The 22,966-nt window shown below is 50.4% G+C and overlaps 1 non-coding gene across 1 annotated transcript; it reads left to right on the top strand.

The window, feature by feature from the left end:
• Positions 1 to 73, top strand: TRNAV-UAC. The gene has a single exon. It is a non-coding gene; the product is annotated as a tRNA-Val (tRNA).
• Positions 74 to 22,966: the final 22,893 nt, after the last annotated feature.

Here is a 22,966-nt window from a genome sequence, read left to right as displayed (position 1 = left end):
GGTTCCATGGTGTAGTGGTTATCACATCTGCTTTACACACAGAAGGTCCTGGGTTCGAGCCCCAGTGGAACCAGGGATGGGAAGTTCTTTTTCTCTGGGGCACCTCAGTCCGTTGGGCATCTGCCTTCAGCTCAGGTCTTGATCCCTCCTGCATCGGGCTCCCTGCTCCACGGCGAGTCTGCTTCTCCCTCTGCTTGCCACTCACTCCTATTCAGGTTCTCTCTCTCAAATAGACAAATAAAATCTTAAAAAAAAAAAAAAGAAAGAAAACTTAAGCTTCCCTATATGTTTAATTCATTAGACTTAAAAGTTATTTGCGTACTTGGAAATGGACTTGTTAATTGAGACAGTTGAAGTGATTAAAAAGGAAACTGCAGTACACTGTTGTGTGGGGCGTTTGGGGCTTTTTTTTAGGATTTTATTTTTAAGTCATCTGCATGCCCGATGTGGGGTTCAAACTCACAACCCCGAGGTCAAGAGTCGCATGCTCCCCTGACGGAGCCAGCCGGGCGCCTCACACTGAGTTTTTGTTTTGTTTTAAAGATTTTATCTATCCATTTGACAGAGAGAGAGATCACAAGTAGGCAGAGAGGCAGGCAGAGAGAGAGGAGGAAGCAGGCTCCTCACTGAGCAGAGAGCCTGACGTGGGGCTCGATCCCAGGACCCTGAGATCATGACCTGAGCCGAAGGCAGAGGCTTTAACCCACTGAGCCACCCAGGCGCCCCTAAACAAGGCATTTAAACCTGCAACTTAAATCAACTATCAAATCTGTAAAAATGCATAAATCTTTCTTACACACACACACACACACACACCACTTTTGGGGGCTCTAATCGCCACTTCCAGAAAGCTGTACGATGGACAAATCACAAATTACTATATGCTCACATTTACAAACGCACAAGTCCGTCTGCACAAGCCTCCGGCAATAAAGTGAGCAAATATCAACATTGTTTACCAGATGAATTCCATCCGACTCAGGAACCTTACTCAGCCCTCCAGACCCTTCTTAGAGCTGATGAGGTCCAATACGAGCCAGGCTGCCTTCCTCCCGAGGCGCGGCGCTTCTGCTCCTTTGGACAGAATCTCACTTTTAATAGTCTGCCCTTGTCATGTTCTCATCCACTACAGACGTGTGTGTGTGAGATGGGCCGTCATTGGAGTCAATTATTTCCCCCCGGCCAGCTTGTTTAGGTTCCTTATAAAGCACCAGCTTAGCCCTGTACTACTTGAACTGGGGACTGTTGATCCGGTCCCAAGAACCCTGTTTGTGGCCACTGTGTGCTTTGGAAGTTCCGGATCTCTGACTGTTTGAATTCCGCCGTGGTGTGATTGTGCCCGAGCATACCGAGTCATGCCCTACGGTCCGCAGGGCAGCCCCATCACCCCGCACTCCAGACCTACGGAAGCAGGATCTGCTTCTTAACAAGATGCCCCCTCGAGTCCCATGCAGGTGACGGTTTAGGAAGCAGCCGCCTGGAGAAGAATCCAAGAAGCACTAACAGCTTTTGCCGTGATGCTGTGTTGCTTGGGTTTCTGCTCAACAGAGTACGTGGTAGTATTTGGTTTAGTTACTTATTTTTTATTTCTCTTTTTATTTTTTCTATCTTCTATTTTATTATTTTATTTTATTTTCTACTTTTATTTTTATCATTTCTATTTTTTATTTTATTATTCTCTCTTTTTATTTTTTTTTTAGATGTCAAAGGTGAAATCTTTATTTTTTCCAAATTATTTTTTAGGGACGCCTGGCTGACTCAGTCATTAGGCCTCTGCCTTGGGCTCAGGTCATGATCCCAGGGTCCTGAGATCGAGCCCCGCATCGGGCTTCCTGCTCTACGGGAAGCCTGCTTCTCCGTCTCCCATTCCCCCTTGCTTGTGTTCCCTCTCTCGCTGTGTCTCTGTTAAATAAATAAAATCTTCAAAAAAATTATTTTTTAAAATATTTTATTTATTTGACAGAGAGAAATCACAACTAGGCAGAGAGGCAGGCAGAGAGAGGAGGGAGCAGTCTCCCTGCCCAGCAGAGAACCCGATGCGGGGCTCGATCCCAGGACCCTGAGATCATGACCTGAGCTGAAGGCAGAGGCTTTAACACACTGAACCACCCAGGCGCCCCCCCAAAAATTATTTTTTTAATTAAATTCAATGAATTCACTTCTAGAGCATTCTTGGTTTCCAAGGCAGAGGTCAGCGGCGCGTCAGTCGCATAGAACAGTCCGGGCGCATCCCGTCAGGTCCGTCAGCCAGTGCCGTTTGCTGGAAATGAAACTGTCAGTTTTCTGCAAGTTTACTCTATCAGTCATTCAATTATGTGTATATTTGTTACTGAGTTAATGCGAATGGCACTCGGGGGGGTTGGAACACGCTGTTTCCACGGGAGGCTCCGGGGAGATGGAAGGGGCGGGACTTTCGGCGACTGTCATCACTGCAGTCCTGGGCCACAGGACGCGCGCTGAGCTCCAGCCAAAGCCAGTCCTATCGCTCTAGATAAAGTTCTGGGCGGATTAAAGAAGGTCACAAGCGCACTTCTGTTCCTTGTATCAGGAGGAGAGAGTTTGTTTACCCTCTTACTTTGACCAGTGTAACTGGATGGAAGCGACGGGCTAGGCCTTCCGTTCCCGGGCTTAAGAGAGAAGGGGCCCCGTTCTGCTTTGTCGCGCTGGGAAGCCAGCCACCGCGTAAGGAGTGTGGTTACTCTGAGACCGCTCTGCTCAAAGGTCGCCCAAGATAGCTCTGTGGCAAGGAACCCTGAGGAGCCGACTGACTCAGTTTAAGGCTTCTCGAACCTTCCATCTTGGCCAGCATGAATGCAGCTGAAGCCACAGACCCGGCTGACCCACAGAATCACGAACACACCCGGAAATAGTGTCGTTGAAGCCACTCATTTGGAGGTGGTTTGTCACCTGGTGGTAAGTTTCTATGACAAACGCTCAGACCTGCCCACCAGCCACCTCCTTCCTGTTGCCCACAGGACCCTCTGCGAAACCAGAGAGGAGTTTCCTCCCGCTCGAGCGGGGGACGACACGTAGGAAACGATGAAAGCTGAGAGAGAGAAGGCGAGCCGAGAAACAGAAAGTGAGCACGCACGGCAGAAACTCGGGCCTGCTTTGATTGACCCAGCGGTTCCCCGACGCGGCCCAGCACCGCCACCCCTTGTCTTCTCCGCCCAAGTCGGTGGCCGCATCACTTACTACAAGTGTGTAAATCCTAAGTGTAAACCTCAGGGACTGTTTACAGGCTGAACACAGCCACTGAGTCAGCCCCTGAGACGCCCCCGCCTGGCCTCTTCCACTCACCCAACTGTCCCTCCCGGGGACCAGCCTCCTGAGTCCTGTCCGAGTGGGTCGGCCAGGCCTGCTTTGAAATGTTCCGTCACTAGGATGCGCTCCATGTGTCCTTTTTGTATCTGGTTTCTTTTTCTCCACTTTATGTCGTGGGATTCCTTCCTGGTGTCCTGTGTCGTCTTCGCTCATTCGATCTCGAGGACGGTGAGTCTCGCTGCCGGGACAACGTGTTTGTGTGTGCGCTGATTTACTGAAGCCAAGCACCGGCAGACCTTTTCCGTAAGTGGTCAAGCTGTAAATCTTTTAGTCATTGCGGGCCGAGGGTCTGTCACAACTACTCGACCCTGCCATTGGAGCCTGAAAGCAGCCACATTACGTATTTACCTAATCCGTAAGTGGATGGATACGATCACGTACCTATAGGTCTGCCTTATTGATGCTGAAATTTGAATTTCATGTGGCTAAGTGTAGGTTTAGCCTTTTGAGAAACTGCCAAAATGTTTTCTCCAGGGGCCATACCATTTTACATTCCTACCCCTCATGCAGGACTGCTCAGGGTTGGGGCATCTAGGCAGCACAGTGGGGTACGTGCCGGACGCTTGGTTTCCGCTCAGGTCATGATCTCAGGGTCACGAGATCGAGCCCCCCATCGGTCTCCACACTCAGCACCAAGTCGGCTTAAGACTCTTTCTCCCTCTCCCTTTGTCCTTCCCTGAGCACTCTCTCCTCTTTCTCTCTCTCAAATAAATAAATAAATAAGATCTTTAAAAAAAAAAAAAAAAGGGAACAGCACAGGTTTCTCCACATCCTCATCAACATTTGGTGTGGTCACTACTGTTGCTGTTTTTACATTTTAGCCTTTCTGATAGGTGCACAGTAATATTGTGGTTTTGATTTGTATTTTCCAAATGGCTAGTCATCTTTAGCCCCTTTTCATCTGTCGTCATTTGCACAGCCTCTGTGGGGAAGCGTCTCTTCAGGTCTTTGGCTTAGTTTGTGATTGGATCGCTTGGCTTTTCCTGGTGAGTTTGACAGTTTGGTCACCTGTAGCAAAGGCTTTGGTTCGCCTGCCCAACACCCACCTACTCTCCTTTCCACCTGCGAGAATCCGAATGCTGTTCAGGGATCCACCCCTGAACTGCACAGCAGGTCTCTTGAAGGGAAAGCCGACTCCTTGTCTTGCTCCGAGAATCAACAGCGTGAGTAACCGTATTATCTCCTGCCTTGCTAGTCCTGTTTTCAGGAAAACCAGTGCGACCCGATCCTAGCCACGTGACGGGGAGTAGGCTAGGAAGGCTTCTGGGAGAAGTCTCCTCTCTTTTTAAGAAAGAGCCACAGGACGATATTATTTATTGTTATAGTTTATTTATTATATTATGCATCTCTTCCTCTCGACATGGTCAGGTTTGGATGAGGTACCCAGCACTTGCTCCCAACATGTTAATCAAACTAGTATAGTAGAGAAGAGACATGGAAAAGTCTAGATCCGAAATGACATCGCGAAGATGAAGATTCAGCCAACCTTGAAGACAGCTACATCTGCCTTTGCTCAAAGAGCTCTGAGTCTCCTCCCTGTCTGATCCCCCTGAGTCATGGTTTCTGACATCACAGCCCAGAACATTCTAAGTCACAGAAACGCCTGCCTTCTTGCTTATGGTTATTGTCGAGTATCATAGTTCCACTTTTTTTTATAAATACATCTTTAGTTAAATATGTTTTTTTAAAGATTTTCATTTATTTATTTATTTGACAGAGAGAGATCACAAGTAGGCAGAGAGGTAGGCAGGCAGAGAGAGGAGGAAGCAGGCTCCCCGCTGAGCAGAGAGCCCGATGTGTGGTTCGATCCCAGGACCCTGGGATCGTGACCTGAGCTGAAGGCAGAGGCTTAACCCACTGAGCCACCCAGGCGCCCCCATAGTTGCACTTCTTTTTTTTTTTTTCCATTTTATTTATTTTTTCAGCGTAACAGTATTCATTGTTTTTGCAAGTTTCACTTCTTTTTAACCAGCCCACAAACACACCCTGCGCCAGTTGCTTACGGGGACTGGTGTGCATCCCGAGCTCACTGGGCACACACAGAAGCAGGCATATGACATGAAGTCCATGCACGCATGGACCATTTACAAATACGGGCCCGGTAAAAGTACACAAAGCAAGTCCGAACGCATCCCCGAACTATCAATATCAGACAGACCATACTTATGGAGGGAAAGACAAGCCACAGTCCCAGAGAATACATTTGCAAGGCGCAAAAGCGTTCACTGCGCTGCGCTCCTTTCCTGGGCCCCTGGCCATTTCCCACGGGTCCCCAGTTTGCACCTCCGCCTGGAGTCCTCGCTCCCTGTGGTTTCCAGGCGGAGCCTCTGGGGGGACATCCGAAGGCAGGTGGAGTGAGCTTGTCGCCCTAGGGGCCACCCTGTGGAGGAAGCTGCCCGCGTCCCTCCAGCGGAGCTTAGCTCCGGGTAGTGCAGTCACTTTCCCAGGCCCTGTGCATTCCTATCCCGTCAGAATCCGCCAAGGCTGAGATTTTGTGCGAGCTGACAAGTCCGCCTGCCCCTGTTTCACGTACACATCTTTTTTTTTTTTTTTCCATGTACATATGTCGACAGAAAGCACCGAAGCCCTGGTCAGAGACACAGACTTTATCCCAGCAAAAAGCAGCCCGGAGCACTCCCCCGAGTGGGTACCAGCTCCCCGATTCCCACAGGGTGACGTGCACCTGCACGTGGGGGAGGGGCACCGCAAGAGAGGAATCCTGAGTTAGGACACCAAGCTGCTCTCAGGCTGCTCGCACCCTCCCCTCAGGAGAGCTGTTATCAGGCCGCTCCCACCCTCCGCTCGGGAGAGATGACCGTGTCTGGAATGCAAAACTCCCCAGGGCCGCACGGGAAGGTAAGCTCAGCGAAGGTCTCGGGATGGCAGGATAAGACTTTAGGATCCTGGAATGTCTCCGGGGAGGGCACTGTTCTTCCCTATCATCCTGATGTCCCTATCCAGCTCTCAGCGGGGGCTGCAATCCCGCCGTCCTTACCAAGCTCGCCAGTGCCGGCTGCTCGGCAGAGCTGGGCTGTGTGCAAACACCAGAAATCCAGGGAGAACTGTTGTCCGACATTTGTCTGGCCGCCCCAGGCCTGAGGTGGTGAGCAGGCCCACTGTCGCCTGCTTTGCGTGGCGTCTAGCCCTCGTCTGCTGCCCCCAGTCCGTGCATGTTTCTGTAAACAGTCCCCTTCCTCGCGCTCTCCTGAAATTACTGGATTCGCGCCTGGCCTCCGGCACCTCCTGCAGACTCCGGCTGAATCAGAAACGCGCACAAAACATACGCACATCAATAAGGGAAAGATAACACCCCCAGTGGACCGCAAGCAAAGGCTGTAGGGAGGAAACTCACAAAAGACAAAACCTGCTGGCCTATGACCACGAAAAGATGCTTAACCTGGAAGATTCTCAAAGCTGTGCGTCCTACCACACAGGGGAGGTGGAGAAATGGGGCTCTCACGCCAGACTGGCTGACCTGCGGCGCCCCGCTGGCTCGGCTAGAGGAGCGTGCGACTCTTGATTTTGGGGTTGTGAGTTCAAGCCCTACGTTGGGTGTAGAGACTACCTGAATAAATAAATTAAAAAAAAAAAAAAAAAAGACTGGCTGACCTGGAAAACGCAGTCATTTGGGAGTGTGATTCAGCGGTACCTAGTAGAGCTGAAGAGGCTCAGGCCTTTGAATCGGCCCTTCTTGGAACGCCGAGCTCCTCAGCTCAGTACGTTCGAGCCTTCTCTGGGCCTCTAGAAAAACTCCTGAGCTGCTGCCCCATCACAAAAGTAGCGATTCTCAATTATTAGAAATAACCTAACTGCTTATCAGTAGGGGGATGTGCTAGTGCATTCTATTTATAAATGACAATATCTTAGAGCAGTTAAATTAACTGGGTCTATAGCAACATGAGTAAATTTCAAAATCATATTTTTAAAAAGATTTTACTTATTTATTTGACAGAGAGAGAGACAGAGAGAGAGAGAGAGCCCAAGCAGGAGGAGCTGCAGGCAGAGGGAAAGCGAGACAGAGAAGCAGACTTGCTGCCGAGCAGGGAGCCCGATGCAGGGCTTGATCCGGCGACCTGGGGATCATGACCTGAACCGGAGGCAGATGTCCAACTGACTGAATCACCCAGGCGCCCCTCGAAATCATAATGTTAAGTGAATTAAGGGTATGCCCTCCTGATTACATTATGCGTAGAATTTTATTTTATTTTTTTTAACTTTTTTTTTAAAAGATTTTATTTTATTTATTTGACAGAGAGAGAGATCACAAGTAGGCAGAGAGGCAGGCAGAGAGAGAGGAGGAAGCAGGCTCCCCGCGGAGCAGAGAGCCCGACGCGGGGCTCGATCCCAGGACCCTGAGATCATGACCTGAGCCAAAGGCAGCAGCTTAATCCACTGAGCCACCCAGGCGCCCCGTGTGTAGAATTTTAAAACTCAGAACAATACTATGTTGTTCATGAAACATACTTTTGTAATTAAAGTGTAAGATCAAGGATAGGAAAAACAAACACCAACTTCACGTTAGAGGTGACTAACTTTTTAACTGGACAGAGGTACGTTCAACTCTACCTGTAAATTTTTCTTTCTTAAAAATATCTGAGGCAAGAGGGCGCCTGGGTGGCTCAGTGGGTTAAAGCCTCTGCCTTTGGCTCAGGTCATGATCCCAGGGTCCTGGGATCGAGCCCCACGTCAGGCTCTCTGCTCACAGGGAAACTGCTTCAGCCTCTCTCTCTCTGCCTGCTCTCTGCCTACTTGTGATCTCTGTCTGTCAAATAAATAAATAAAATATTTATTAAAAAATATATATCTGAGGCAGGGGCAGCAGTCAGGCTCAGTTGGTGGGGCATGCGACTGTTAATCTCAGGACTGTGAGTTCAAGCCTCACGTTGGGTGTAGAGATTCCTTTAAAAAAAATGTTTAAGAAATATATCCAGAGAAAAGATGACAAAAAGTTACATGTATTGGTGCTCCTGGGTGGCTCAGTGGGTTAAAGCCTCTGTCTTCGGCTCAGGTCATGATCCCAGGGTCCTGGGATTGAGCCCTGCATCGGACTCTGTGCTCAGCGGGGAGCCTGCTTCCCTTCCTCTCTCTGCCTGCCTCTCTGCCTACTTGTGATCTCTGTCTGTCAAATAAATAAATAAAATCCTTAAAAATAAATAAATAAATAAATAAAATAAAAAATAAAAACATGTATCTTCCTCTTTCATCACGCATCTATAAACATGAAGATAAACGTTAGATTGTCAATTTTGTCTCCATTTGGGGAGTGTGTCTGAAGACTATTGGTGTTTTCTCCTATATATCAATTTTTACAATGACTACATAGTTGTTTTAGCATGCAAATAAACAATTTAATGAACCTTTTTTTGGTGCAACTAACACATCAAAATGAACAACCAGGGACAATCAACTGCCCGGTTCAATTTCAGACCAAACACCTTGAAGGCATTTTTGCTATTTGTTGTACTTATGCCGCCCTCTCGTGGAGAAATGGAAGAACGCTTTATGAATGTGGAGTAAGTTATAAAATCCCAAAGTATTCTTTGCATTTTAACAAAGATACTATATATAACTTTATTATTAAAATTGATACACGCTCACTACAGAAGAACACCCAGAAAAGTGCAGAGAAAGGGAAAAAATCACACAGACTCTCGCTTCACCATTGGCTCCAGATTCTGATTCCCCAGGCAGGGGATACAGAAGGATCAGGGACGCTGTAGGTCTCTCAGTATAAAGTCTACTTTCCTGCTACTTGGGTGCTAACCTTGAAGTTGATTTCTGTATTTGATCCTTGCTTTGTTTACCTATTTTTAAAAATATTTTTTTATTTATTTGACAGAGAGAGACAGTGAGCAAGGGAGCAAAGCACCGGGAGTGGGAGAGGGAGAGGCAGGCTTTCTGCTGTGCGGGGAGCCCGATGTGGGGCTCGATCCCAGGACCCCGGTATCATGACCTGAGCTAAAAGCAGACACTTAACTGACTAGGCCACTCACGCGCCCCAGCCTCCTCGTTCTTGCAAATACCTAGCAATCTGACTCCTGTTTGGATACTTTGGTCTCTTCAAGTTCTTGGTTTTGTTTTGTTTTCTATGATAAAATATGTTGCAGTAAATATCATATACATATATAATCTTGGTGAAATAACATGAATATTTCTATAGCGTAAATTCCGCACAGGGTCGTGCTCAATGGCTACGTGCCTTTATACATTTCATCAATATCGTCAAATCGTCCTTCAGAAAGTTGCATCCCTTTGTGCTTTCACCAAGGCGTGAGGACTCATTTCCTCGACCATCCTCAATGCCACCCAGTATCACTCACCTTCTTCAATTAACTTCTGGCAATTTGCAAGCTAAGAAATTCTATTCCATTACCATTTTGGTTCGCATGCATTTTATTACCGTGTCTTTTTTTTTTTTTTTAAAGATTTTATTTATTTATTTGACAGAGAGAGATCATAAGTAGGCAGAGAGGCAGACAGAGAGAGTGAGAGGGAAGCAGGCTCCCTGCTGAGCAGAGAGCCCAATGCGGGACTCGATCCCAGGACTCTGAGATCATGACCTGAGCTGAAGGCAGCAGCTTAAACCACTGAGCCACCCAGGCGCCCCTATTACCGTGTCTTTTATTGTTGTAACTAGAGGTACAACCGTTTTCTCCTGTTGCTTGGTGACTTAGGTTTCTTTGTACCCTTTCATTTAATTCATCTTTTTTTCTATTGGGTTTTTCATTTGCTTTTCTTTGTCTTTTTTTTTTTTTGAGCTCTGCATAAATTAGCTAAATCAGCCTTTTGTTATGTATGTTTCCATTTTTTTTTTCTCAAGGATCATTTTATAATTCTTTCTTTCCCTTCCTTCTTTTCTTCCCTCCCTCCTTCCTTTCCCGTGCAGGGATTTTATATCATCACGTAGAAAAATTTGTAAATTCTTCCTTTTCAGTTTCTGGACAAAGATCATTTAAAATAAGACATTTTGAGGCACCAGGGTGGCTCAGTTGTTGAGCATTTGCCTTGGGCTCAGGTCATGATCCTGAGGTCCTGGGATGAGGCCCCCATCGGGCTCCCCGCACAGCAGGAAACCTGCCTCTCCCTTTCCCACTCTCCTTGCTTGTATTCCCTCTCTTGCTCTCTCTCTGTCAAATAAAAACATAAAATCATTTTTAAAAAATAAATAAAGTAAGACATTTTAGGGGCACCTGGGTGACTTAGTAGAGCATCCAACTCTTGATCTTGGGGTTGTAGGTTCAAGCCCCACATTGGGTGTGGGGATTACAAAAATAAAATCTTTTTTTAAAAAAGAGACACTGTAAATAACTGACAAGAAATATAGAAAGCTACTGGTATGGTTGGAAGAAATGGCTGCAGGGGGCGGAGATGAAGATGGGCGGGGCTGTGGCCTGAGAACTCAAAATAAATGAGTCAGCCATAGGTTTGGTTATCTCCTGAGAAGCCAAGGTGGTCAGATGCCTAGAGCTGTGTTTAGAGGACTCTGGGAACTCAGGAGGTGCTCAAAGTCATGGCCAGGAAGGAGTGCACCTGGGAGATGCTGCCGCCCAGTGGGCTTTTCTCGCTGGGCCAGGGGGCCAGTGGGTGGGTAGCGATACCGCTCCCGTTATGTTGAATATTGTACTCAACATGAATGCAACAATGCGCTGGGTATTGTAAAAAAAGAAAATCTGGTCATGGCATGGAATATGAAAAAACCCACATATGACTTCACCATAGTTAATATTTTAGTCCATTTCCTCCCCCTCTGTTTTCAGCTCATATTTTTAAAATTGGACTCATACTATGTAAGCATTTTTGGGTTTGTTATTCTTTGCTCCGTATTTTCCCCAACCTTTTATTATGAGCATCTCCAAATATTCAACAACGTTGAAAAAAATCGTACAGCTAACACACCAATACTTACCTCTTACGTTCTACCGTTGCCATTTTACTCGATTTCGTTATTCACGCATCTATCCTGCGTCCGTTCCTGCCTCCATCAATCAATCCATCTGATTCTTCGCTGCATTTCGCAGTAAAATGCACACACCTGTGGGCACGTGTCTCTAAGTCTGTCGCCCAGAATGCCACCTACTAGTGATCCATCTTTGTTAACAGTGGTTTTCTTGGCAATAAGCTTGACACATAGTGAATTACACCCGTTTTTGTATGTGTGGATTTTACCCATTTTTTTCTCATTCACTGTTTATCTTGAGTTTTTGCTTAGAATCACATTAAGTCAACCAATTAATCCAAAAAGGGTGAACAACTTTTTGAGATAAGACTCTCCCTCCAGGGTGCCTGGGTGGCTCAGTCATTAAGCGGCTGCCTTTGGCTCAGGTCATCCTGGGGTCCCGGGGTCCGGGGATCGAGCCCTGCATCATGCTCCCTGCTCAGCGGGAAGCCTGCTTCTCCCTCTTCCACCCCCCCTGCTTGTGTTCCCTCTCTTGCTCTCTGTCAAATAAATAAATAAACAAATTTTTTTAAATAAATTAAATCTTAAAAAAAAAAAAAAAAAAGGAGAGTCTCCATCCGGGAGCAGGGTATGCATATCATGCCTTCTCACTGGCTCTTGGGAGAGCTGAGGAATTTTCAGAAAGCCTCCTGCACTTTTTACATCAAGCTCATTGCTAGGTATTTGCGAGTTTGTTGCTTTTGTGAAAGGACTTCGTTTCAATTCTAATTTCCAAAGGACTACTGTAGGTACATAGAAAGGAGGCAGATTTTGTGTGTTTTGTGCAGAGCAGCGTAATGGAAGTTTCTGCTGGGTTGCAATGGCTTTTTCAGACATTCTCTTGGGCTTTTTTAGGTCCAGAATCCAGTTAGCCGAACAATAATTTATGCACCCCTCTAGGATAATTACACCTCATTTCTCTGTCTCTGACTTGCGTCACCATGGCCAGACCTTCCAGAACAATCTTTCGTAGCAGTGGCAATGATGAGTGTTTGAGTCTGGGAATTCCTTCAGGGAATTCTTCCAGTGAGGTGATTCCCCAGCCGGACTGCAGGGCCGCGGAGGGGTGCTTTGCAGGGGGCGGAGGGGGAGGACGGGTAGTTTGAAAACATCCCACAGGCGGTTCTAAAGAGCGCCACCTCCCCCGGGTTAGGTAAGACGACTTTCATGTTTCAGCGAAGAGTTAAGTGTTCATTTAAAATAGGCGCCGTTGGGACGCCAGGGTGCCTCAATGGGTTAAGCATCTGCCTTGCGCTCGGGTCATGCTCTCAGGGTCCTGGGATCGAGCCTGCGATGGGCTCCTTGCTCAGCGGGGAGCCTGCTTCCCCCTCTGTCTGCCCCTCCCCATGCTTGTGCTCTCTCTCGGACAAATAAATAAAAACCTTTCTAAAAAAAAATCAAATGGGTATCATCAAATGAAGTGTCTTGTGTTTCTTAGTTTACAAAGAGTGTTTATCAGCAATTCATGGTGTGATGGTGTGAATCTCTCAGATAAATAGAATCGTTTTATTGAGCTATTAGGCATATGCCATACAATTCACGCATCTGAAGCATTCAAGTCCATGATCTGTAGTACATTCACGGGGTTAAGCCTCACCACAATGCTTTTGGAACATTTCTGTCCCCGCAAAAAGAGCCCCCGTCCCTGCTCGCGGTGGCTCCCCTCCCGGGTCCCAGCCCCCACGCCCGCAGCCACCAGCCCCCTCTCTGGCCCACGCCCCGCTCTGGACAGTTCAGGCAGGTGTGGCCAGAACCCGTAGGGTCTTTTGTATCTGGCTTCTTTCACTTAATGTCTCCTTTTCAAGGTTCGTCCACGTGGTAGTAGGGGAAAAAGAGCCCTTTCCTGATTTTTTTCCGCCAAGTTCAAGGGGCTCAGCGAGGGGAGGGCACCAACAGCGTGGCAGCCAGTACCCTGATGGCCGTGGCCTTCCCCATTCCTGCTCCCGCGGGGTCCTAGCAGAGCCCCATTCATAGGCTTGGTGACTTTACAGCATCTCTGTCCCCGCTTTTGTCTTGACTCTATAAACTCGTCCTCTCCCATGTGTGGTTTGCTCGCTGCCCCGGAACTCCAGCCGGTGCGAGCAGCCAGGACAGAGCAGGCTTCGGGTGGATTTTCCAGCCGGGATCTTCGGAGCCCAGCTGTGACCAGCCTCAGCAGCCCCCCTCCCCCCAAAGCCTCTGCTGCCCAAGGGCCGTGCACGGCTGTCACCTCTAGTCAGCGCACTTGCTGGTCCTCTCTTTCCCAACAAGCCCCAGATCCGGGTCCTGCTGCGACCGTCCCCTCTTTTCCCTCCGTTCCTGCCGCCACGCCCTTGAATGGGCTGCGGCCTCTCCTGAGCTTCGCCGTCCCACCCAGTGGCCCTCTCCGCGTCGCCCCCACGGCCGCCTCCGGCGGGGCCTAGCTGGGCATCCGTCCTCTCTCTCCGCTCCGGGAAGCTTCCCTCCCACTGGGCCCCTCGCCCCCCGCCCCTGCCGACGGGCACTCCTTTCCCTGCGGGCCTTCCCCGAGCCCTTTCCAGCCCGCGGGGCCGGCCGCGCACCTCTCTGGTGCCCCTTTGGCGGCTTCTGTCTCCCCCTTGTGGCTCTTTTCGGGCTGAACTCCCTTTGCTGAGCCAGACCGTCTTCCCCGAGGCTACAAAGCCTGAGACTGACTTCCTCACCACCGCACTCCCCGCCCCTAAAGCCGGCCCTCGGTAGGTTCGCAAGAGAAGTTTCTTTAGTCTGGGGCTGCCTGACCTTGAGCTAACGACATTGGGGCCCAGAGGATGCTGGGCGGAGGGGCCAGCGAGGAGTGCTGTCCTGCGCACTGCGGGCCGCTGAACAGCATCCCTGGCTTCTACCAACCAGAGGCCAGTAGTCCCCTGTGGCCAGGACACCCTGAAATGTCCCCAGGCATCGCAACTGTCCCTTTAAGACATCAGGGAGAGGTTCTTGTTGAAATGGACTCCGCTGCTGGCGCTGATTAAACGCCAGGGGGCCACTTTGCCTTTGCTCCATCTGCTTGAGTCAGAGGAGACAGAGACCCAAGAGAGCAGGGGGAAAAAAATCAACCATTCTCTTTATTCTATTCACATCCGCACAGCTCTCGGAAACCAAACCAAGCCGGAGCCAGGGGAACTCGGGCAACTCGTTTACCTCATCTGCCCCACGGCTCCCACATCCCTCCCCGCTCTCCTCATTAGGGCTGGCAGGGGCGGTCTGCACCAGCGCTGCAAGCCGCTGAAACCATTGCCCCAGGGCCTCAGTTATCCCCGTCCTCCACCTTCTCGGCTTCTCTAACACGAGCTCTCCCCTCCGCCTTATTTGCCCCCCGCCCCGCGCACAGGCTGATCCCCCTTACTGAGCCCTCCCCATGGGCCAGGGGCTGTCGCACTGCACACCGCACCCCGAGGCGGCTCGGGCTGAAACCTTCGCAGTTGGCCCCAGGTCCCAGCGCTCCTCAGCGACAGTAGCAGAATTCGAACCCCGCTCTTTCCTGGCGTGGGCCCTTTCAAGGCTCAGTGACATGCCATTCCGAGAGAGCTTCTCACACTGGGGCACGGGCGGGGGTGGGGGTGGCGGGCTCAGGACAGCCAGCAGGTGCAGGAAGCTTCTGGCATGCCTGGTGCTGCTCCGCTTCCAGTGGCTGTGCCCCCCACCCCCCCCCCCCGTTCCCGCCTCCTCACCCCTGAAGTTGCATTCCTGGTCACCAGAAGCTTGCGACAAAAGCCCCTTCTCAACTGTGGCCAGAAGGGCCTTTCCAAACCGCTTGTCTGGCCGTCAGGCGCCCTCCCCGCTCCGGATCCTGGAAGGGGCCTTCTCTGTTTCCTCGCTGCCTCCCTCTGCTGGCCGCCTGCTGCCCGCCTTCCACCGCAACCCAGTCGAGCCCTGAGTCCCAACGCCTGCGTCCCTCTGTCCTTACTTGAGTGCTACCCTGGGTCGCTGTCCTCCGACCTCAGATCTTGACCTATTTGCCTTCCCAGTGCCTAGGACTGCACCTGGAACGCCGGAAGTCCTCAACAGATGCTAACAGCTGGAAGGCATGAATGAGTGGCTGGAGGGCTCTGGTGGGGTGTTTGGTTTTTTTTTAAAGATTTATTTATGTATTGAGGGCAGGGAGGTGCAGAGGCAGGGAGGGAATCCTGAAGCAGCTCCCCCCTGAGGCTCAATTCCAGGACACCCCCCCCCCCCCACACCGCGAGGATGCAAGCTGAAGTCAAGAGCAGGCCTGCTTAACCAACTGAGCGGCCGCGGTTTTTAAGTAGTGAACACGAGGGGCGCCTGGGTGGCTCGGGTCCTGATCCCAGGGTCCTGGAATCGAGCCCTGCATCGGGCTCTCTGCTCGGCAGGGAGACTGCTTCCTCCTCTCTCTCTCTCTCTCTCTCTGCCTACTTGTGATCTCTGTCTGTCCAATAAATAAAAAATTAAAAAAAAAATCTTTGCATAGTGAACACGATCATTTTGAACGATTCGGCTTTATGTGACAGCACTATTTCAGTCTGCCCAATGGCTTTCGAAGAGACACAGTTCGCGATTCCACCCTCATTTTTGTTACATCCATCTCTCCCCGCCCCCGCTAAAAAACCACCAGCATAATTGAAGGGCAATTTCTTGGAAAACTGGACTGAGACGGTTGCAGGTTATGAATCAGTCTTAGTCTCCTCACCTTTAAAATATGGAACAGAGTCTGACTCCTACCATGGGGCCTGCCGTTTTGTAAGTCTTGTGCATGCTGGTGCCCCATAGGAAGGAAAGGGTCCTGGAGCCTGGAATCAGCCTGCAGGGGAGGCTGTGGCAAGCGAGGCATTTTGATCCTTGCACATAAGGGAAATCGCTGGCCGGCTGACTCGTCATCATAAGAGCCCGTGGTGTGCGGCATGGTAAAATTTGGGTAAAAATCTGGGTAAAATTTGTTACTAATACTTCTGGGGCTCTTGGGTGGCTCCGTCTGCGAAGTGTCTGCCTTTGGCTCAGGTTGTGATCCTGGAGTCCTGGGATTGAGATCCCCCCAACATGTATCGGGCTCCCCGCTTGGTGGGGAGCCTGCTTCTCCCTCGCCCTCCGCCCCCCCCTTCTCGCTCTCAAATAAATCAATAAAATCTTAAGAAAATACTTTTGTGCGTCTCTGAATATAAATGTCGACGCTATTGAAAGCCTTGGAGCTGTAATTAAGCTGCCTGCGACGGCCCGGCTTACACACAGCAGCCCCAGGAGATGGCGCCCGCTCCAGCTTGCCAGGCAAGGTCAAGGAGAAGCAAGCAGGAAGACAGGAGAAGAGCCCAAATGCTTGAGACCACACACCGATTTGACACGGAAGCCGCTTGACAAGGACAACTGCCAGGGTCTTTGGTTCCTGATCCGAGCTTCTCCCAGCTCTGAATCTCGATTTGTTCCAGGTTAATATCGGGGCAGAAGGGAAACAGTGAGCTCGTGTCTACAGGGCTCAGTCTGTGGGGCAGCATTCCCGAGCAGGACATCTTCATCCTGAGGTAGGCGCATGAAGGATTTCCTGGGGGCCTTATAGGAAAAACCTACAGTTAACATCGTCCCCAACGGGGGAAAACCGAGAGCTTTCTCCCCAAGGTCAGGAGCCTGCCAAGGAGGCTCACCCTCACCACTCTCATTCCGCATGGGACTAGAGGGCAGAGCCCCAGCAATCAGACAACACAAAGAAACAAAAGATTTCCACACTGGTGAGGAAGAAGTCGAGCTGTCACTACTTGTGGATGGCGCGATACTACATACAGGAAACTACTAGAATTGGAGTATTACTCAGCCATAAAAAAGAATGAGCTCTTGCCGTTTGCAACAACATGGATGGTTCTAGACAGTGTAATGCTAAGCAAAAAAAGTCAGAGAAAGACAAATACCGTATGATTTGACTCACCTGTGGAATTTAAAAAACAAAACAAAGAAAAAAAGAGACGAACAGAAAACCCAGACCCTGGACACTAGAGAGTGCACTGACGGTGACCGGAGGGGAGCTGGGTGGGGGATGGGGGAAGCAGGTGGTGGGGATGAAGGACGGCACCTGTCACCACGAGCACTGGGTGACGGACGAAGCGTTGGCTCGCTGTATTGTACATCTGAGACTTAGTACAAGGCTGTATGTTAGCTACACTGGAATTTGAAAATAAAAATCTTAATAAAAAACAAAATGAAAACGATTCTAAGAATTAAATAAAGAGCCCCTTGGAGCAAGAGACATGGGCATCTTGCCGGAGATGCGCGGCTGTTTTGCGATCTGCTCTAACCCGCGTCGGTCCTGGGTGGGAGGCGTCGTTGGGCCATCAGAGATATGGGCCAATTAGCTCAAGGATTTTGTTGTCACGAATAATGTTGCCATTTTGGCGAGACTTGTGTTGACATGGTTTTCTCTTCTAGGAAGCGGATTAATTCTCTTTAAGAGACAAACACGGTGTGTGCAACGCCCTTGCACTGGCTGTCAAAAGCCAGGCCCTCTTGAGACTTGTCCCAGAAGAGTGAGAAAGCCACCGCGAGATGCGGGGTTCCATAAAACCATTGAATAAAAACGTCTAAGTGGGGGATTTATGTTTTTAAAAGAAGTTATTTATTCATTTGACAGAGAGAGAGCACAAGCAGAGGGAGCGGCAGGCCGAGGGAGAGGGAGAAGCAGGCTCCCTGCTGAGCAGGGAACCCGATGTGGGGCTCAATCCTAGGACCCCAGGATCATGACCTGAGCCGAAGGCAGAAGCTTCATCGACTGAGCCCCCCAGGCGCCCCAAAGCAGAGGACTGCAATCTGGGAATTCGCCCTAACGTAATCGGCTGTGACCAGCGTGGACTCTGCTTACACCAGCTCCCTGTTTGGGCTTCACCAGGGTTAGTCTCTCTGTCCTTGGCCTTGGAGCGAAGGATCGGGCCTCCCGACAAACCAGAGATCCATTCAGACCTGTGTGTCCCTTGGGCTGTAGTGACCATCCTCTAGACGGTCTGGAAACTAGGAATGGGGACCGGGTGTGGGATAATCTCACCGTCTTCCTGGCGAGATGCTCCTCCCCCCAGCAGGTCAAGGTTTTTTCTTTTCTTCTTTTCATTTCTCACAGAACAATATGCATGTGCGTGTGTGTGCTATTCCTTCAAGAGCTCGTTCTAGAAGGGGGAGAAACAGAAATCTCCTTGATTCTTGTTAGTATAGAACAACGGGAGGGCTGACTGTGTTTCTATATTTTCTCATAGTCCCATGTCTCAAGCCGGGCCAGACACAGTCGGATTTAGGGGTGGATTTCTCTTCCATTTGACAAACCTCTGTGACAGCAGAAAGGAAGGGGCAGCGTGCCAAGAGAAAATGGTGTGTCCCCAAGCCCCAGAGAAGGAGAATTCGGAAGCCCCAGGGGGGTGCGTTCTGCTGGCGGAGATGAGATGCGTGGAGAGGACAGCGCGGAGCATTTCGCGCCGAGAGGGGCACTGGAACCCAAGCATTATTTTGGAGTCAGCAGACAGACGGTGGAACATTCTTCTTTACCAGTGGTCATGAGGACTCCAACTGGGAGCTGGAGTGATAGATAATAGTCCCCCTCTCCATTGTTTTAAAAGATTTTTTACTTATTGATTTTTCAGAGAGAGAGAGAGAGCACAAGCAGGGGGAGGGCATCTTGGTTGCTTCCAAATTTTGGCCCTGATGATAAAGCTGCTGTAGGTTTTTGTGTGGACATAAGTTTTCAGCTTCTTTTTTTTTTTAAGATTTTATTTATTTTTTAAAGATTTTTATTTATTTATTTGTCAGAGAGAGAGAGAGAGCAAGAGCGAGCACAGGCAGACAGAGTGGCAGGCAGAGACAGAGAGAGAAGCAGGCTCCCCGCGGAGCACGGAGCCCGATGTGGGACTCGATCCCAGGACGCTGGGATCATGACCTGAGCCGAAGGCAGCCGCTTAACCAACTGAGCCACCCAGGCGTCCCAAGATTTTATTTATTTTTTAAAGACAGTGATCACAAGCAGGCAGAGAGGCAGGTAGAGAGAGAGGAAGGGAAGCAGGCTCCCTGTCAAGCAGAGAGCCCGACGCGGGGCTCGATCCCAGGACCCCGGGACCATGACCTGAGCTGACGGCAGAGGCTTTAACCCACTGAGCCACCCAGGCGCCCCCCCAAAAAAAGATTTTAAAAAATGTTTGTTTATATATTTGACAGAGAGAGAGAGACAGTGAGAAAGGGAACTCAAGCAGGGGGAGAGGGAGGGGGAGTAGCAGACTTCCCACTGAGCAGGGATCCCCTGGGATCATGACCTGAGCTGAAGGCAGATGCTTAACGACTGAGCCCCCAGGCACCCCAAGTTCTCAGCTTCTTTGCGCAGATGCCAGGGAGTGCAATTACTGGTCCATGAGACTCTTTTTTAACTCAGGAAGATCCCAATCTCCTGTTTTAATGGAAGGTGTGGATAATGAGAGGCTTCCTGGGAAGTTTGGTGTAGGAATGATGGAACCAGATACCAAACCTTGGAAGAGATAATATTATAGGAATTTAAACTAGTTAAAAATGAAGAAATAGTCCTTAAAAAATTTGGCCAGTGGTTGTAATGCTTCATAACTTCCGGTCCCAACTGTCTCCTTTTTGAAAATAAGACGGCTAAAGTGGGTACCGCTTACACCTGGGAAGAATTCTCCTGAGTGTGTGCACCTGTCCCCGCCTGCCTGTCCTTCCGCTCGGCTGGCAGTGGCCGCCCCTTCTCTGTCGGGCCTGTGTGCGTGACAGGTGCTCAGCTGCAGGAATTAAGGGTGAACACGGCGGCCGTTACGGAGGCACCTGACGGAATAAGCAGCTGCTTTCCGATTGGCTAATGAGGGAGTGAGGTCACCCTTGCGATCAGGTGGCACCAAGTGCTGCGGATTCTTCAAGACTGGCCTGTAACGAGGCGGCCCGGGTCTCCCAGGAGACGCGGTCTCCCCGGGGTGCTCGGGCCCGGCCAGCAAGACGAGGAGCGGAGCGCTCGGCTCGGTCAAGAACGCGGGGCTCCCGGGCTCCGTGGCCGGCCTGGCGTGCTCCCTGGGGACACTCTGCGCCCCTCGGTGGTTGACTGTGTCCTCGGGCTTGCTTGAGAGTGAGCAGCGCGTGCCGGGCCTATGGGAAACGGTGGCCGTGTGTGCCAGGCCTCCAGCGGCCTGCAGAACCCGGCCAACGACGTGCTGGTGGCCTGCGTCCTCGTGTGGGCCGCCTGGGTCGCCGCCTCTCTCGGGCTGGTGGCCGTCCTTCTGGGACTGGAGTGTCTGAGGTCCTGGGGCCGCCCGGGAGGTTCCTTGGAGAGAAGCACGAACGTGGCAGGGGGAAGCTCTGTTCTTCCTCGCTGGACTCACCACGTTAGTGCCCGTGTCCTATGTCACCCGCGCCACCGTGCGGAGCTTCTGGGGCCCTGACTTCCCGACCCATGCGCCCCGTGGGACGACGGCAACGCCATGATTTGCGGTTGGGTCAGTGGATTTTTCCTTTTGACTGGAGGTCTTCTTATCATCGTGTCGCAGCTTTATGCCAACAGATGGATTTTTCGAGAAAAGTGCCTTTTGCAAAAGTAGACTTTGTCTGAAAATGGACCATTGACCTCGAGCTTTCTTAAGAATGTTTCCAGTGGGGGCATCTGGGTGGCTCAGTCGTTAAGCATCTGCCTTCGGCTCAAGTCATGATCCCAGGATCCTGAGATCGAGCCCCGCATCGGGCTCCCTGCTCAGCCAGAGGCGTGCTTCTCCCTGTCCCACTCCCCCTGCTTGTGTTCCCTCTCTCGCTGTCTCTCTTTGTCAAACAAACAAACAAATATATATAAAATAAAATAAACCAATAATTCTGGGGTGCCGGCTGGCTCTGTCGGTGACGTGTGTGACTCCCGATGTCGGGGTTGTAAGCTTGAGCCTCACACTGGGTGTAGAGATGACTTAAAAGTAAAAAAAAAAAAATTTTAAGATTATTTATTTATTTATTTGACAGATAGAGATCCCAAGTAGGCAGAGAGGCAGGCAGAGAGAGAGGAAGGGAAGCAGGCTCCCCGCTGAGCAGAGAGCCCCATAAGGGCCTCGATCCCAGGACCCTGGGATCATGACCTGAGCCGAAGGCAGAGGCTTTAACCCACTGAGCCACCCAGGCGCCCCTTGAAAGTAAAATCTTAAAAAAAAAAAATTCTAATAACTCAACCAGGTGTTCAATACTTTGAACTTTTGGGGGAAGAGGGGAGGCTCCGGTTGGCCATGGATCCCCGCAGGGCTTCTGGGCCAATAGGGTCAGCTTTCAGAAATGCAAATTCTTAAGTCCCAACCCTGACCTACTGGGTGCAGGGAGGGGGGTGGGAGTCTAGGAACCTGTTCTACAGGCCTTCCTTGCATTTTCTGAGGCACTCAGGAGGGAGCCCAGCTTTGCAGCGACCTGAGGCCTGGCCGGAAGCGGGAAGACATCTGGTGTCCGAGGTTGCCTCCCACAGGGCTAGCCGTGGAGGGGGGTCATCAAATGTGCAGTGAGAAGTGCTGGAAACCAACTCTGCTATGTCAGTGCAGTTGAGCCAGGAAAATTCTGGACATTTCGAGGCGGAAAGATTTAATACACGGACTTAGGTGAGAATGGGCTGGCCGGAGGAGTGCAGGGCAAGAAAAACTACTCCCAGCTTTCCGGAGCTCGGGAGGCTGACATTCCAGGCAAGGGCATTTGCAGGAGGGGATTTGCAGGAGGACAACTGGACGGTGGGAGGAGAGTGGACAAGCAGAGAGGGTTGGACGTGGGTTAACACAGACGACCTTGCAGGCTGACTGTGACTGGTTCTCTGCCGGATTTCTGCCCCCTTCCCCGTAACGCTATCACGGCTCACAGGAATGGCCGCCAGCACCCATGGTCATTCATTCATACAGGAAACGCCGAAGGAGTGTCTCCCGTGTGGCCCCCCCACCCCGTTTCCACCATACAGCTGGCTGGAGCCGAACCTCCTGAGAGTGCGCTTCGACCCTTACTGGGCCAATCAAATTTTTTCCTGACAGACTGCATGTTGGGAAGGCAAGTCATACGTACAGCAGACCTTGGCAAATGGCCATGAACTTCTACCCTTCTGTTGCCCAGGTGCTCAGGATCATGGATCAGCACTGGTATATTCTTTTTTTTCTCTTTGTCTTTTTTTTGAGGCTGATTCAGCTTCTCACATTCTGCGAACTTATCCCAGGACTATTCCAATAAATTGTTTTGCTTGTTTGTTTACTTTCTGGTTTAGGTCAGGGTTTCGCAACAAGGGCTCGCAGACACTGGGGGCTGGATAATTCTCTGTGTTGGGGTTATCTTGCACCTTGTCGGTTGCCGAGCTGTATCCCTCTCCTCACCAGGTGCCAGTAGCACTCTACCTCCTAAGCTGTGACTATCAAAAATGTCCCCAGACATTGCCAGATGTCCCCTAAGGGAGAGAATCAGCCCAGCTGAGAATCGACTTAGACAAATGCATGTTTGTTTCTCTTGTTTGGGTGAAAGAGTCTTCACGTCCCTCGTATGTCCCAACATCTCTGGAAGACACGATTCTCTTACTCGGACGAGCTCAACATCGAAGCAACAACTGTAGGACGCCAGCCATATTTAGATGGCTTCTGGCCTGAGGGTAACAGTCATACCCATTCCTGTCAAGATCCAAAGGGTCATGATTCTCAAGGTAGGACGAGGGTTGCTGCCCTGAAATGAGAAACCAGTCCCGACGTGGGAGGACTTACAGTGGCAGCTTGTGTCCACAGCCAGTAGGGTCTAGAAACATGCTTGTAGCCC

Source organism: Meles meles, chromosome X (assembly GCF_922984935.1).
Source record: "Meles meles chromosome X, mMelMel3.1 paternal haplotype, whole genome shotgun sequence".
NCBI classification, from domain to species: domain Eukaryota; kingdom Metazoa; phylum Chordata; class Mammalia; order Carnivora; family Mustelidae; genus Meles; species Meles meles.
The sequence above is the reverse complement of the archived record's forward strand: the minus strand, read 5'-3'. Positions and strand labels throughout refer to the sequence as shown.